The sequence below is a fragment of the Dendrobates tinctorius genome, unplaced genomic scaffold (genome assembly GCF_039654945.1).
Source record: "Dendrobates tinctorius isolate UK_male_01 unplaced genomic scaffold, ASM3965494v1 ptg000036l, whole genome shotgun sequence".
In the NCBI taxonomy this organism is placed as follows: domain Eukaryota; kingdom Metazoa; phylum Chordata; class Amphibia; order Anura; family Dendrobatidae; genus Dendrobates; species Dendrobates tinctorius.
This window is the reverse complement of record NW_027361704.1, coordinates 31,127,299-31,144,518: the sequence shown is the minus strand read 5'-3', so window position 1 is coordinate 31,144,518 and position 17,220 is coordinate 31,127,299. Positions and strand designations below refer to the sequence as shown.

At 40.7% G+C, this 17,220-nt stretch overlaps 1 long non-coding RNA gene across 1 annotated transcript in view; it reads left to right on the top strand.

The window, feature by feature from the left end:
- LOC141087962 (uncharacterized) overlaps positions 1-13,890 on the top strand; it is a 385,435-nt gene extending 371,545 nt beyond the window's left edge. The window contains exon 6 of the long non-coding RNA XR_012231784.1: positions 13,829-13,890. This is a non-coding gene — a long non-coding RNA (uncharacterized lncRNA). The remainder of the gene's footprint in view (positions 1-13,828) is intronic.
- Positions 13,891-17,220: the final 3,330 nt, after the last annotated feature.

Sequence of the window (17,220 nt, the reverse complement as noted above, 5' to 3'; positions counted from 1 at the left end):
AGGAGCTAGTTTGTTTTGCTCTGTGATGACGGCACTTCTGAACACCAACTGGCGTTGTTGGAGCCCAGGATGAAGCATGGAGCAGGCTGAGGCGTGATGGTTTTGGAATGTGGAGGCAGCAGGAGACATTGCCGTCCACACAGCAGGGGAACAGCTGATGTTACTGAACCCCACTAATACAGGAGCTAGTGTGTTTTGCTCTGTGAAGACGGCTATAATACTTATGTATGGTATAAGGACTTCAATGGCGTAGGGCAATGACGGCAGAGACACGCTTAGTGAAGCAAGTGATTTATATACAATTGTGCACAACAAACGTGGAAATACGTAACGGGTTCAGAGCACAGACATACAGCAGCACATAGCAAAAGGTTCAGCAAGGATGGTAAGTTACTAAGAGTCACTGAGTACAGAATATAACTGGGTATTGCAGGCAAAGTCCAGAGTATAACAAATGTCCAGCAGGATAATGTTCAGCGGGCACCGGGTAACAACTACTAACCAGTATAGCAAACAGAAGTCCAATTGTAGCGAGCCTCTGGTATGATGAGTCCGGTGGAGATCCAGTAAGGGGACCTTCAGTGGGCACAAACACTAACCGGGTACGGTAGCCAGAAGTCCAGCGGTATCCAGAGGTCCAGAGAGGTGAAGTCTCAAGCAGGAAGCAGGGTTGTTCCAGAGTAACAAGATCTGGGAGAGTGGCAGGGCAGGAGCACACCAGGAATCAATATACTCAAGCGATTTGCTTGTGCTTAGGGGCGGGTTTTTATGCAGCTGGGGAGGAAGTGATGTAAACGAAAACTCCATCTTAACTAAGGGCAGCTAAGAGGAAGTGATGCGACAGGACCGAAAACTCCATCTTAACCAAGGGCAAAAGTTCATTCAAAACAGACCGGAAAGTCCTAGGATCCTGACAACGGCACTTCTGAACACCAACTGGCGTTGTTGGAGCCCAGGATGAAGCATGGAGCAGGCTGAGGCCTGATGGTTTTGGCATGTGGAGGCAGCAGGAGATATTGCCGTCCACACAGCAGGGGAACAGCTGACGTTACTGAACCCCACTAACACAGGAGCTAGTGTGTTTTGCTCTGTGAAGACGGCACTTCTGAACACCAACTGGCGTTGTTGGAGCCCAGGATGAAGCATGGAGAAGGCTGAGGCCTGATGGTTTTGGCATGTGGAGGCAGCAGGAGACATTGCCATCCACACAGCAGGGGAACAGCTGACGTTACTGAACCCCACTAACACAGGAGCTAGTGTGTTTTGTTCTGTTAAGACGGCACTTCTGAACACCAACTGGCGTTGTTGGAGCCCAGGATGAAGCATGGAGCAGGCTGAGGCCTGATGGTTTTGGCATGTGGAGGCAGCAGGAGACATTGCCGTCCACACAGCAGGGGAACAGCTGACGTTACTGAACCCCACTAACACAGGAGCTAGTGTGTTTTGCTCTGTGAAGACGGCACTTCTGAACACCAACTGGCGTTGTTGGAGCCCAGGATGAAGCATGGAGCAGGCTGAGGCCTGATGGTTTTGGCATGTGGAGGCAGCAGGAGACATTGCCGTCCACACAGCAGGGGAACAGCTGATGTTACTGAACCCCAGTAACACAGGAGCTAGTGTGTTTTGTTCTGTTAAGACGGCACTTCTGAACACCAACTGGCGTTGTTGGAGCCCAGGATGAAGCATGGAGCAGGCTGAGGCCTGATGGTTTTGGCATGTGGAGGCAGCAGGAGACATTGCCATCCACACAGCAGGGAAACAGCTGACGTTACTGAACCCCACTAACACAGGAGCTAGTGTGTTTTGCTCTGTGAAGACGGCACTTCTGAACACCAACTGGCGTTGTTGGAGCCCATGATGAAGCATGGTGCATGCTGAGGCCTGATGGTTTTGGCATGTTTAGGCAGCAGGAGACATTGCCGTCCACACAGCAGGGGAACATCTGACGTTACTGAACCCCACTAACACAGGAGCTAGTGTGTTTTGCTCTGTGAAGACGGCACTTCTGAACACCAACTGGCTTTGTTGGAGCCAAGGATCTTTCATGCAGCAGGCGGATGCCTACTTGCAGCAGGTTTTATATAGGTTGTGGACTACTACTGATTGTAACCGTGCTCCACTATGGCCTCTGGCTCCACTATCTCTAGTATTTCCTCTGGCCTCCAACCCCGCCACTTACAGCTCTGAAGTGGCGTCTGCACAATCCATACTTGTTCCTGTGTTACTGTGGCTCAGTTATGTCAGTTGATCCCCTGATGTGTGTCCGGCAAGGTCTCCTGCTCTGTCCTCATTCACACTACTAGTAATGGGAATGTGGACAGAGCAGGAGACATTGCCGGACACACATCAGGGGAACAACTGACGTGACTGAGCCCCAGTAACACAGAAACAAGTGTGGATTGTGCAGACGCCACTTCTGAGCAGCAACTGGTGGGGTTGGAGGCCAGGGAAAAAACTAGAGACAGTGGAGCCAGAGGCCTAAGTGGAGCACGGTTAAAAATCAGTAGTAGTTTGAATGTGGATGGAGCAGGAGACTTTGCCGTCCACATAGCAGGGGATCAGCTGGCGTTACTGAACCCCACTAACACAGGAGCTAGTGTTTTTCTTTGTGCAGACGACACTTCTGAGCGACAACTGGCTGTGTTGAAGCCCAGGGATTATAGTTCAGGTGGTAGAAACATGAACACAACAGGAGACCTGGATACTGTTGCCTACCAATTATTTATTCGGGAAGAGGACTGGCAAATTCTGGCGAGATCCAGGCCTTGTTCATTTTCAGAAAAGTAAGCCGGTCAACGTTATCGGAAGATAGTCGCGTGCGACGGTCTGTTAGTACACCACCTGCGGCACTAAAGACGCGTTCCGATAATACACTGGCAGCAGGGCAAGCCAGTACCTCCAATGCATACTGGCTAAGCTCTGGCCATGTATCCAGCTTAGAGACCAAAAACTTGAAGGGGGAAGAGCCATCTGGGAGTACACTCACAGGGCAAGACATGTAGTCTGTCACCATCTGACGGAAACGTTGCCTCCTGCTGACTGGAGCCGTCTGTGATGGTGTAGACAATTGTAGTGGACACACAAAACTTTGCCACATTTGGGCCATAGCGGTCTTGCCTTGTGCTGAGGCGCTGCCTCTGCTCTCTCTTTCAGACGAGTTTCCTCCACTGCCTCGATGCACAGAGCTGCTTTGTAAAGCACTAGCACCACTGCTGTCGGGTGGAATGGAAAACATGATGGACTGCACCAGTGTGTCTTGGTACTCCCGCAGTTTACGCTCCCAGTTCAACGGTGGTATGAGGCTTTGTAAGTTGTCCCAGTAGCGAGGATCTAGGAGGGTGTACACCCAATAATCAGTCGTGTTGAGAATGTGGGCGATGCGGCGGTCGTTTCTCAGGCACTGCAGCATGAAATCAACCATGTGCTGCAGACTCCCAACTGCCAAAGAATCGCTGTCCCCTGCTTGAGGCATCATCTCTGCCTGCTCTGCATCACCACACCCTCGCTGTACATACCGACTAAAGCATTGTGTACCTCCCTCCTCTGGAGAGATGTCTTCCTCCTCCATCGACTCCTCCTCATCCTCCTCACAAAGTGTCCCCTGCCTTGGCCTTTGTGAGGAACCACATAGCGCAGACTGTCCAGAAGCAGATGGCATTTGGGACTCCTCATCCTCCACCTCTTCCAAAACCTCCTCCCTTAGTGCTTGCAGTTTTTTTTGAAGCAGGCAGATAAGGGGGACAGTCATGCTGACTAGTGCATCATCTGCACTCGCCATCCGCGTGGAATCATCGAAGGCACGCAAAACGAGGCAGATGTCCTTCATAGAGGCCCACTCAGTGGTGCTGAAGTGTGACCGGCGCACAGTGCGACTTGTTTGCGCCTGATGCAGCTGGTACTCCATGACTGCTGCTCACACAACCACTCCAACATATGTAACATTGAATTCCACCTGGTGGGTAGGTCACATATGATGCGATGTTCCGGAAGGCGTAATCGGCACTGCAGAGCAGCAAGAAGCGATCTTGCCGTGCTGGAGCGACGCAAGTGAGCGCACTCTATGCGGACCTTGTGCAGCAGTGCATCAAGATCCGGATAGTCCCTCAGAAAGCTCTGCACGACCAAGTTCAGCACATGTGCCAGACATGGGATGTGAATGAGGTTGCCTAGGCCAAGAGCTGCCACCAGATTTCTGCCATTGTCACACACTACCAAGCCTGGCTGTAGAGTCGCTGGCACAAACCACACGTCGCTCTCCTGCTTGATGGCATTCCAGAGCTCCTGCGCTGTGTGGCTTCGATTCCCCAAAGAAATTAATTTGAGTACGGCCTGTTGACGTTTGGCCACGGCTGTGCTCATATCGGTCGTAACAGGCTCCTGCTGCGCTGTTTCTGAGGAACTTGAGTAGGAGGAGGAGTCAATGTGTACAGACTGGATTCCTGCAATCTGTGGAGTTGGCAGAACACGTACAGCGCCACTCTCCAGATCTGTACCCGACTCCACAACATTGACCCAATGGGCAGTGAGGGAAAGTTATCGTCCCTGTCCATGGTTACTGGTCCACGCATCGGTGGTCAGGTGGACCTTGCTACTGACGGCATTTAGTAGTGCATGTTTTATTTTTCGCTCCACATGTTTTTGCAGGGCAGAGACGGCTCGCCTGCTGAAATAAAAGCGGCTGGGCACGGTGTATTGTGGGACTGCCAATGCCATGAAGTCCTGGAAGGTGTCAGTTTCCACCAGCCTGAATGAGAGCATTTCAAGTGCCAGTAGTTTGGCAATACCAGCATTCAGAGCCTGTGCTCAGGGATGGTTTGCCGAGTATGGCCGCCTTTTATCCCATTCTTGTGCTACCGATGGCTGTAGAGTGGCCTGGGAGTGTGAGGATGACTGGGAACGTGGTGCTGTGGGTGGAATGTCACAGGGTCTCCGGACAACAGTGCCAGAGGTTCTTCCTTGGCGATCCTGTGAGGAAGCTGAACCAGCTGTGTGTGAGCTGGAGAAAGAGGCCCCAACACGTGCTGAAGAGGTGGTAGGTGGTGCTGTACGTTGGCCTACGTCTTCAGTGTGTCTGTGTAACTCCACCTCGTGCTTGGTCCGCACATGTTTCCACATATTTGTGGTATTGAGGTTGCTGACATTTTTCCCTCTTTTTACTTTCTGATGACACAGCTTGCATTTGACAAAGCAAATGTCATCTGCAACTGTGTCAAAAAAGGACCACGCACTGCAAGTCTTGGGAGCGCCCGTTTTGCCTTTTGAAAGAGGAATGCTCATAACGGGTGCCGAAGTGGAGGCTACAGGCAACCATGTCTGCTCCCTCCCTCTCCCTCCTGTTTTGGCCATTTGGGGAATCTCTTCTCCAAAGCTGCTCCCACTACCTTCCTGTTCCTCACGCCATGATGAGTCAAGGACCTCATCATCTACACTCCCCTCTTCAAACACCTGCTTCTCCTGGGTTGTCTCGCCAGCACCGTACGCACCAGAATGTGGCACCTGAGTCTTATCATCATCTGATGCGTACTGAGGTGTGTTGACCATAGGCACTGGCCCACCTATCTCTTCAGATTCCAAGGGACAAAGAAGTTGCGCATCACTGCATACTCCCTCTTCTTCACATTCTTGAATGCTGCTTGGCTGGCCCCCTCTTTCCAAGCCAACAGATTCAGAGAACAGAAGTAGAGACTGTGATGGCTCCTGTCCAGGGCTCTCTGACTGCCTGGGCACTTTGGCAGGTGGTAAAGAGACACTTGGTTGCTCTTCGGTGCTCGGGCCCTGAGAGGATGTGGAAGTCATTGAAGTCAATGCGTTAGTTGCCATCCAACCAACAACAGCTTCAATTTGTTCCTCCCGCAGCAGTGGGGTACAGCGAGGTCCTTCAAAGCTGCGCATAAAGGACTGTTGCCTGCTAAAACTGGGGGATGCTGACTCACTGGTGCCCGCAGCAGGCACAGAATCCCCACGTCATCTCCCTGTAGAATCCCCACGTCCTCTCCCTGCTGAAACTCCACGCCCATGCCCACGTGCCTTACTCCCTGCCTTCTTCATCTTGCTAGGCTGATAAAGATAGACAGAAAAGTACAAAGGGGGGGCTTAGTGTGCTTATTCCTGAACAGCTGGTAACAGGTATAAGAAACACTAATTTTATGAAGTGTGTGTGTGGACTACACTTTAATAGGAGCTAATGTGGCCTACACAACTGTCAAATGTAGTGTTTGTTGAACTTTATTTTGTTTTTTTTTAAAAAAAAGCTAAAAGGATGTGACCAAAGATTTGAAAGTGATAGTATCACAAACTTTTTGGAGCTATTACAATGCAGGCAGGTAACCTACAATGCAAAAGATGAGGCTCCAAAAAAATTGGGTAATACTAATCTGGCTACAGCTGAAGGGCACAAGCCAGAAAAAAGGCTCCTGTATCTACTCCTATATAGTGTTTGCAACCAACCAATGTAGATGGATACGGATGGATGCACACTAATAGGAGAATAAAAAATGAGCTGTAATAAAAGAAAAATATGTGTGAGGCAGTGACGCACGCTAAGCGGCCTACAACCAGACGTAGCTGCAGGACACACTACTCAGCGTGAGCTGCACTCACACACAGTCAAAGACCTCTCAGACAGCCGTGAACAGTGCAGATAAGTGGGCACTAGCACTGAAAGGCTGCAGAAAGGCTCCGCTGTCTACTCCTATAGTGTTTGCAACCACCGTATATGGATACGAATGGATGCACACTAATAGGAGAATAAAAAATGAGCTGCTATAAAAGAAAAATATGTGTGAGGCAGTGACGCACGCTGAGCGGCCTACAACCAGACGTAGCTGCAGGACACACTACTCAGCGTGAGCTGCACTCACACACAGTCAGAGACCTCTCAGACAGCCGTGAACAGTGCAGATAAGTGGGCACTAGCACTGAAAGGCTGCAGAAAGGCTCCGCTGTCTACTACTAGTGTTTGCAATAAACGTATATGGATACAGATGGAAGCACACTAGATAGAATTTCTGAAAAATAAGCAGCAATAAAAGAAAAATATGTATGAGGCAGCAGTGACGCACGCTGGGCGGCCTACAACCAGACGTGGCTGAAGGACCCACTACACAGCGTGAGCTGCACTCACACAGCCCTTGCAGACAGCTGTGAACACTGCTGCTAGGCAAAAGAAAGCTACTGTGGTGGTTTATGTAGACTGGGTAAAGCACAATATTTTTTTGATAATCGCAATTTCTAACTGTTCCTCACAGTCTTCAACAGCAGCCTGTCCCTAACTGAATTCACAGCAGAGTGAACAGAAATGGCGGTGGCGGCGGCTTTTATAGTGCATCATGACATCATTTCAGCACCAATCATAGTCATGCCAATAGTTAACATGCCTACATGCCTAACAGGATGTGCCCACACTTCTGAGGATTCCCATTGGCTGAATCAAATCGAGCGGGCTCATAGCATTATGGGAACTTCTGATTCCGGTATTTGATATGGAAAAAGTATCGAAACTCAGTATTGGAACTCCGATACAGTGAATATCGGCCGATACCCGATACTTGCGGTATTGGAATGCTCAACATTAGTAATATGTTAACCCTGACAAAACTGCAGTTGCAGGTAGTCATATCTATAGAGTTCATGCATTGCATTAGACTTCCTTTCCGATTTCCATTTTATAGAATTATTGTTGAAACTAATTACCAACCTTTCTTAGTGTAAGTCAAGCTAGCCATGTCCATGAGGAAAAAAGTTGGTGGTCTTATGTTTCTAGGACCCTCCTAAATAATCCTGGTCAGGGGAAACAAAGATCCATTTCATTGGATTTTTATATTGAACCCCTGATGAAGCCTACAGTCCCTATGATTTGTTGTCCTTGGCTATAAATTAGAATGGACATGTAAGAGAGCAAATATATTTTTTCTGAACATGCACTCTTTGTGAGGTAAACATTTGCATTAAAATTTCTGCAATGTGGATTTTTGTTTGTTCAAAATAACAAAATTTTTACAAAAAATGCAAAAAAAATCAAAAATATAATTTCTGTATTATCTGTTTCACAAGACAGAAAACACACTTTTTCTGACACAGAAGCCTAGGTTTCAATATTTTTCTTCACTAGAAAAACCCATACAAATTAACTGTTATCCATGATTTTATTTTGATATGATGTTTTACAAGTGTATATCTGATAAGTAAAATAGAGAAGGGGGAGTCTCTTAATACAATCTTTGATTTGAACAGGACGAATGCTTTTGGGGTGAATGCCAAGAAGGAGAACTTGCAGCAATTGCAGTAAGAATCTGGCACCTACATGATCTTGGGGGCTAAGTTTTCTCTATGCTTATACTGTACACCTATACTATGGGCATCCAACAAGACAGACATTGGGCATATTTCAGTTATACCTAAAAGGATCAAGACTAAGCCAAGCACCATACCTTCAGGCCTACATGAGAAAAATATTGTGGAGGTTATTCCAGATGCCTACTGGATGGCTCATGATTTGAGAGCTGTTATTGAAGTCACAGAAATTATGACTCTTATTGTCCTAAATACAATCACACACATTCATTTCTCAAATGTCTGCCTTATACTTTGCCAAATGATCTTAGAAACTTTCTAAGCCCTGTGGGGTACTGTAGAGAATAGATTCCCTGTTTATCATCATTCATGCAACCCATGTATGATGCACTAGGTAAAGATTAATTTGCACTTTGGGGGATCGCCTATGATTATGGAATTATTTGGCATTACAAGAACATACTCTGGCTAACAAACTAAGAATGTTGAGACCGTGTTGTAAAGAAAGATTAACATTTTTTGTGCACATCCTTGTTGTAATAATCCAATCATAAACACCTACGAGCCACTTGAATATTACAGCCTGTTGTAGGTGCTGGCTTTTGGGATATGATCCTACCTAGCTTTTGCTGTTTTGTCCTTTTCAGTAAAGGTCCAGGATTTTTTTTAAGATAACACATTTTATTGTTTGAATACCTGTTTTAATAGTCCGATTTAGTATCGGCACAACCCAGAGCAATACAGCATTCTGTTGCTGCATGTTTCTTTCCAGACAGAAACACACCAATACTGGACTATAGTAAACCAATCAATTATTAGTAACCATAATAAAAATAATAAAATATACCACCAGTGTTAGTGAAATTAGTGATTACACACTATTAGGGATAAAACACACCAACCAACCAATCAAAGGACCTCTTAACCATAAAAAACCAGACAGGGTGTACTTATTAAATTATATTTTATTTTATTTATACAGGTGGTTACATTAAAACCAATTAAAATCAAAAAGAGTGCACGTATAGGAACAGTTTTCACAAAATTGTAAAATGATAAGACCCAATTTATATATCAGATATGCATACCCCACATATTGTGGAATAACAATTTGAAAAGGATTGTGAAAAAGGTGCAAAAATTACATAAAAATCATTATAATACATAAAAAATAATTAACAAAAAAAGTGCAATGTGCAATGTGCAAAATTGTCACACAGTGGATCATATACAGGAAAAATATTTTTAAGAAAGAAAAAACACATAAACATATGTGCTTTTAAACATCAATTGTGTGTATTCACAAAGCTTCCATATATCCAGAATAAGGTGCAGAGTGCCTGTGCAATAGAATCATGCACAATATGTAAAAGTAACCAGTGCCACCTTTTCATTAGAAAATTACAACTCTTCACATATACAGAGGTATGCCATAGACAGATCCTTTACCTATAAGGGTCACCACGTCCCTATCACACGCTCCCCGACGCGCGTTTCGGAATCCTTCCTTCATCAGGGGGTGGCTACATAATGGATCCGGAAGGTTATTTATATGTGGAGACTTAATCACGCCAATCTGCTTATTGGCGCTGATTATGATAGCGGTGCTCCGGGTGTGGAGGTGGCGCGTGCGCAGTCCGGAGGTCCCACAATCCCAAGCGCCGGACCACGTGACCGGAACACACAGGCACTAAGCCCGGTGTTACCAAGGTCACGAGGACGCAGCAGATCAGGACGTGGGACACGGAGCACGCATGCGCACCACCAGGAGCATCGCATCAAATGTAATAAGGCAGAAATTCCACCATCAATCCATTATATTACATTATATCTCTCAATTAATAACAAAAATTAACATACATCGCACAAAAAAATTAAATATATGAATACCAATACATTATATGATAAGAAGAAAATATAATATACAAAAATAAAAAAAAAAAACAATTTTATATTATAAATTCATCAATAGACAGTATAGAAGTGTATATATATATATATAATATTACATATATAATAAAAATAATAAATAAAAAATAAAAAATAAAGTAAAAAATAAAAATAAAAAATAAATAAATAAATAATAAATAAAAATAAAATTAAAAGTAAGATATACAAAATAATAAATAATAAATAATTAATAAATAAAAAATAAAAAATAAATAAAAAATAAAAATAAAAAATAATAAATAATAATAATTAAATAATAAGTAATGAATAATAAAAAATAATAATTAGTAAATAATAAAAAATAATATATAATATATAATATATAATACATACTAATCCTACATAATAAATAATAATTATATAATAATAATATATATATATATATAAAATAATAATGATAATACACATTCGATATAATTACAATAATAAATAATAACTAATATGCACAAAATAAAAAATAATATATAATTACACAAACAAATAATTTTTAAAAAAATAAATAATATTTATAGATCACATAATAGATAATAAAAATATATAATGTATTATATAGTCCAATAGTATCGGAAAAAATTGAGATATGATATCCAATAGATAAAAATCTTCATGACAGCTTCTTAGTTCCACAAAGTATCCACGAATCCAGAAATTTTTTTTTATATCATTGCAGCCAGGATATTATTTGACCGTATATAGGATAAAATAAATCTATAAAAACATAAATGATATAATAGATAAAAACGAAACGACTTATTATTAATTAAAATTGGTTTAAAAACTAAAATAGGCAAGGTTTACAAAAAAGGAGTAAAACTCAAACTCTCATTCAAGCCACTAGGAGACACAGTATCCAATGTCCAAATCCACCTAATTTCTTTTTTGGCTAAAAGATTCCCTATTTTTCCTCTTCTCTCATTGGGTTGTACCATGTCTATCCCTATCACTTTTAATAATGAAGCATCACAATTATGGTGAACCTTAAAGTGTCTAGGGATAGTTTTTAATGTTGAAATGTCATCAATTTCTTTTGCGGCTATTATCCCTAATATATGCTCCCTAACACGAATTTTCAATTGACGTATGGTCATTCCAACATAAGTTAAAGAGCAAGGGCACGTGGCATAATAAATAACTGCTCTAGTTGTACAAGTTATCGAATGTTTAATCCCATACGTCAATGTGTCCTTTGAATTCGAGAAATTTAGTGCCCTACTCATATTGGGACATGCCACGCATTTCCCACATGGCTTAGAACCCAATGGTTTTTTTACACTCGATAAAAAGCTAACAGGGGATGGAGTAGATACGTAGTGACTTTTCACTAAATGATCTTTTATATTTCTTGATCTTCTAAAGGTAATGCTCGGAGTGTCCCCTATATAGTTAGACAATATAGGATCTATTTTTAAAATTCCCCAAGATTTGGTCAAAACTTCTCTCATTAGATCAGTTTGGCCATGATACTGCGTGATGTATCTTACACAATGATTTGTTTCTCTAGTTTTATTCACATAAAGCGCTTGATGTCTGGTAGTATTTTTTGCCCGATTATAGGCCTTTTTAATAGAACGGTGGCTATACCCACGTTCTAAGAATCTCTGTTTCAATTCTATAGCTTGTAATTCAAAGTCCTCATCTCTTGAACAGATTCTTCTCAATCTTAAAAATTGTCCTATTGGGATGGATCGTATCATAGCTGGTGGATGTGATGAATTTGCATGGAGAAGGGAATTGACGGATGTTGATTTCCGAAAAATATCAGTGTGTAAACAATCATCCTCACCTCTCCTAACACTGACATCCAAAAATTCCATTTTATTTTGGTCAAACTGGTATGTCAAATGTATATTAAAAGAGTTATTGTTCAGACCCGACATAAATTCATGAAGGGACTCCACCGACCCCTCCCATATCAAAAAAACATCATCAATGAAACGTACCCACATTAGGACATGTTCCATTGATGATGCCAATCCAGAGAAAAAGAGGTCCCTCTCCCACAGCCCCAGGAATAGATTTGCATAGGCTGGCGCAAAAGAAGCACCCATTGCAGTGCCCTGGAGCTGTAGGAAGAAGGACCCCTTAAATAGAAAAAAATTGTGTGAAAGAGCGAATTCTAGGAGTTCCACAATAAATTGGCGCATAGATTTCGGTGTAGTTGATGAATATAAAAAATATTCCACAGCTTTAATACCATCATTGTGACGAATGTTCGTATAAAGTGATTCCACATCGCATGACACTAATAAAGTGTCCCTGCCAATGTGGAGCCCATCTACCTTTTTCAAAAATTCATTTGTATCTTTAATAAATGAAGGCAATTCCTCCACTAGTGGCTGTAGTCTAGAGTCCACAAATCTATTAACATTCTCCAAATAATTTCCACATCCAGATATGATGGGTCTACCGGGCGGGATTGATTGGTTTTTGTGGACTTTAGGCAACAAATAAAATGTTGGTATCGTCGGTTCAGGCATCTGTAATGCCACAAATATATCTTTTGAAATAACATCCATCTCTAATCCCTCCTTCAAAATACCCATCAATTCAGTTTGAAATTTATCAGATGGATTATAGGTTAGTTTTTTATAGCATGATTCATCCATCAGCTGCCTAAAGGCCTCCCTTTCATAGAGTTGTTTAGGCCAGACCACCAAACAACTACCGAACAATGGACTTTAAGGCCAGAGAATTGTCCTGGCAGGGACGGATCAATGCGGTATTTACTAATGGTGGTTCTACAATTACACCTGGCAATGGTTTACAATTTGATGAGTTGTTTAGAAATGTAAAGAATTTGATATATAAGCGCACAAGGTCTTGGTGGAATCGTGGTTTTTTGGAGAATTATATACAACATCAGTTGATACCTAGGGGTCTGAGAATTCAGGTTACCCCTTCATTCCCAGTCAATGATGATGAATTTATAAAGAACTGGGAAAATGTCTGTAAAATGGCATCTAGACAATTGATGGAGTTGTTGGTTAAATATAATTCGAAAAATTTGGTGGAATTGGATAAACAGTTGGAGGAGTCCTTTGCTAAAGCTAAATCTTGTCTATCTACTGAGCTATATCAATCGATGGATGGTCAATTGGAGAAACATATCGACCAATGGACAAAGGAGATTCAGGCTAAACAGACGGATAAATTATTGAGAGACCAAAGAGATCTTGCGGACGGGAGAATCTACAGATGGCGCAGAAACCAAATGGGGGAGAAAAATCGTGATCGATCCATCTCTTTGTCATCTAATCCTGTGGCAGGGGATATTTCTGGTGCCTCCTCTTCCGCCTCTGTCGCTGCAATTTCTACACCGAAACGTAAAGGGAACCTCGTTATGTACCAGTCAAGCGGACATTTAGATATTCCCCTGAGAATTACAAGAATAGTCTAAAGGTGATTAATTTAAGTTCACATAATTTTTCTGATATTGAAATGGAAATTTTGAATAAAGGTCTTATGTTTTGCCCTACAGCTCAATTTGATAAATTTTCTGCCATAAAGGATTTACATTTGTTTGCTAGAAAACTTATTTTTAAAAAATATTTTCACAATGAAAAAATATTGCAATTGTTCCCAACAGAGGCGGAACAGAAGGCATTAGTCACCTTGAATGAATTGGCCCAGGAGCATAATGAATCAGAGGGAGGTAAGATTCCGGAATCGATACGCCCCAGGTCACGGAAATTTCCCCCCTTGTCAGCTTATCCAGTGGTTGAGACATTTGTAAAAGTTGTAAGTAGAGAATTGGAGAAAATCCCTAAATTTCCTCATGTGGAAAATCTTACTAAGAAGGAGAGAATGATTTTAAAACATTTACAGGAAATACCGGATGTAGTATATAAACCAGCTGACAAGGGGGGTAATTTGGTGGTCTGGCCTAAACAACTCTATGAAAGGGAGGCCTTTAGGCAGCTGATGGATGAATCATGCTATAAAAAACTAACCTATAATCCATCTGATAAATTTCAAACTGAATTGATGGGTATTTTGAAGGAGGCATTAGAGATGGATGTTATTTCAAAAGATTTATTTGTGGCATTACAGATGCCTGAACCGACGATACCAACATTTTATTTGTTGCCTAAAGTCCACAAAAACCAATCAATCCCGCCCGGTAGACCCATCATATCTGGATGTGGAAATTATTTGGAGAATGTTAATAGATTTGTGGACTCTAGTCTACAACCACTAGTGGAGGAATTGCCTTCATTTATTAAAGATACAAATGAATTTTTGAAAAAGGTAGATGGGCTCCACTTTGGCAGGGACACTTTATTAGTGTCATGCGATGTGGAATCACTTTATACGAACATTCGTCACAATGATGGTATTAAAGCTGTGGAATATTTTTTATATTCATCAACTACACCGAAATCTATGCGCCAATTTATTGTGGAACTCCTAGAATTCGCTCTTTCACACAATTTTTTTCTATTTAAGGGGTCCTTCTTCCTACAGCTCCAGGGCACTGCAATGGGTGCTTCTTTTGCGCCAGCCTATGCAAATCTATTCCTGGGGCTGTGGGAGAGGGACCTCTTTTTCTCTGGATTGGCATCATCAATGGAACATGTCCTAATGTGGGTACGTTTCATTGATGATGTTTTTTTGATATGGGAGGGGTCGGTGGAATCCCTTCATGAATTTATGTCGGGTCTGAACAATAACTCTTTTAATATACATTTGACATACCAGTTTGACCAAAATAAAATGGAATTTTTGGATGTCAGTGTTAGGAGAGGTGAGGATGATTGTTTACACACTGATATTTTTCGGAAATCAACATCCGTCAATTCCCTTCTCCATGCAAATTCATCACATCCACCAGCTATGATACGATCCATCCCAATAGGACAATTTTTAAGATTGAGAAGAATCTGTTCAAGAGATGAGGACTTTGAATTACAAGCTATAGAATTGAAACAGAGATTCTTAGAACGTGGGTATAGCCACCGTTCTATTAAAAAGGCCTATAATCGGGCAAAAAATACTACCAGACATCAAGCGCTTTATGTGAATAAAACTAGAGAAACAAATCATTGTGTAAGATACATCACGCAGTATCATGGCCAAACTGATCTAATGAGAGAAGTTTTGACCAAATCTTGGGGAATTTTAAAAATAGATCCTATATTGTCTAACTATATAGGGGACACTCCGAGCATTACCTTTAGAAGATCAAGAAATATAAAAGATCATTTAGTGAAAAGTCACTACGTATCTACTCCATCCCCTGTTAGCTTTTTATCGAGTGTAAAAAAACCATTGGGTTCTAAGCCATGTGGGAAATGCGTGGCATGTCCCAATATGAGTAGGGCACTAAATTTCTCGAATTCAAAGGACACATTGACGTATGGGATTAAACATTCGATAACTTGTACAACTAGAGCAGTTATTTATTATGCCACGTGCCCTTGCTCTTTAACTTATGTTGGAATGACCATACGTCAATTGAAAATTCGTGTTAGGGAGCATATATTAGGGATAATAGCCGCAAAAGAAATTGATGACATTTCAACATTAAAAACTATCCCTAGACACTTTAAGGTTCACCATAATTGTGATGCTTCATTATTAAAAGTGATAGGGATAGACATGGTACAACCCAATGAGAGAAGAGGAAAAATAGGGAATCTTTTAGCCAAAAAAGAAATTAGGTGGATTTGGACATTGGATACTGTGTCTCCTAGTGGCTTGAATGAGAGTTTGAGTTTTACTCCTTTTTTGTAAACCTTGCCTATTTTAGTTTTTAAACCAATTTTAATTAATAATAAGTCGTTTCGTTTTTATCTATTATATCATTTATGTTTTTATAGATTTATTTTATCCTATATACGGTCAAATAATATCCTGGCTGCAATGATATAAAAAAAAATTTCTGGATTCGTGGATACTTTGTGGAACTAAGAAGCTGTCATGAAGATTTTTATCTATTGGATATCATATCTCAATTTTTTCCAATACTATTGGACTATATAATACATTATATATTTTTATTATCTATTATGTGATCTATAAATATTATTTATTTTTTTAAAAATTATTTGTTTGTGTAATTATATATTATTATTTTTTATTTTGTGCATATTAGTTATTATTTATTATTGTAATTATATCGAATGTGTATTATCATTATTATTTTATATATACATATTATTATTATATAATTATTATTTATTATGTAGGATTAGTATGTATTATATATTATATATTATATATTATTTTTTATTTATTATTATTTACAAATTATTTTTTTTTATTATTCATTACTTATTATTTAATTATTATTATTTATTATTTTTTATTTTTATTTTTTATTTATTTTTTATTTTTTATTTATTAATTATTTATTATTTATTATTTTGTATATCTTACTTTAAATTTTATTTTTATTTATTATTTATTTATTTATTTTTTATCTTTTATTTTTTATTTTTATTTTTTACTTTATTTATTTTTTATTTTTTATTTATTATTTTTATTATATATGTAATATTATATATATATATATATACACTTCTATACTGTCTATTGATGAATTTATAATATAAAATTGTTTTTTTTTTTATTTTTGTATATTATATTTTCTTCTTATCATATAATGTATTGGTATTCATATATTTAATTTTTTTGTACGATGTATGTTAATTTTTGTTATCAATTGAGAGATATAATCTATAATAATAAATGCCCTAACCAGCTTCCGGTTGTAACAACTTCCGTCCAGTTGTAACCGGTGACGTCACCACACACACACGCACGTTAACCCTCAACACACCACACCGCCTCAACACACACTCCTCTCACCTTTCACCTCCACTCATGTCCACTCACTCTTTCACTCCACATACGTTCCTTTCTCTCACTCCGTTTCTCATACTCACACCGTCATCGTCGCTGCCCCGACATCTTCCTCCGCCGCCGCGATCCAGGATCCAGACGTTCTCCAGGCCGCCGACATCGGGATCCAAAAAG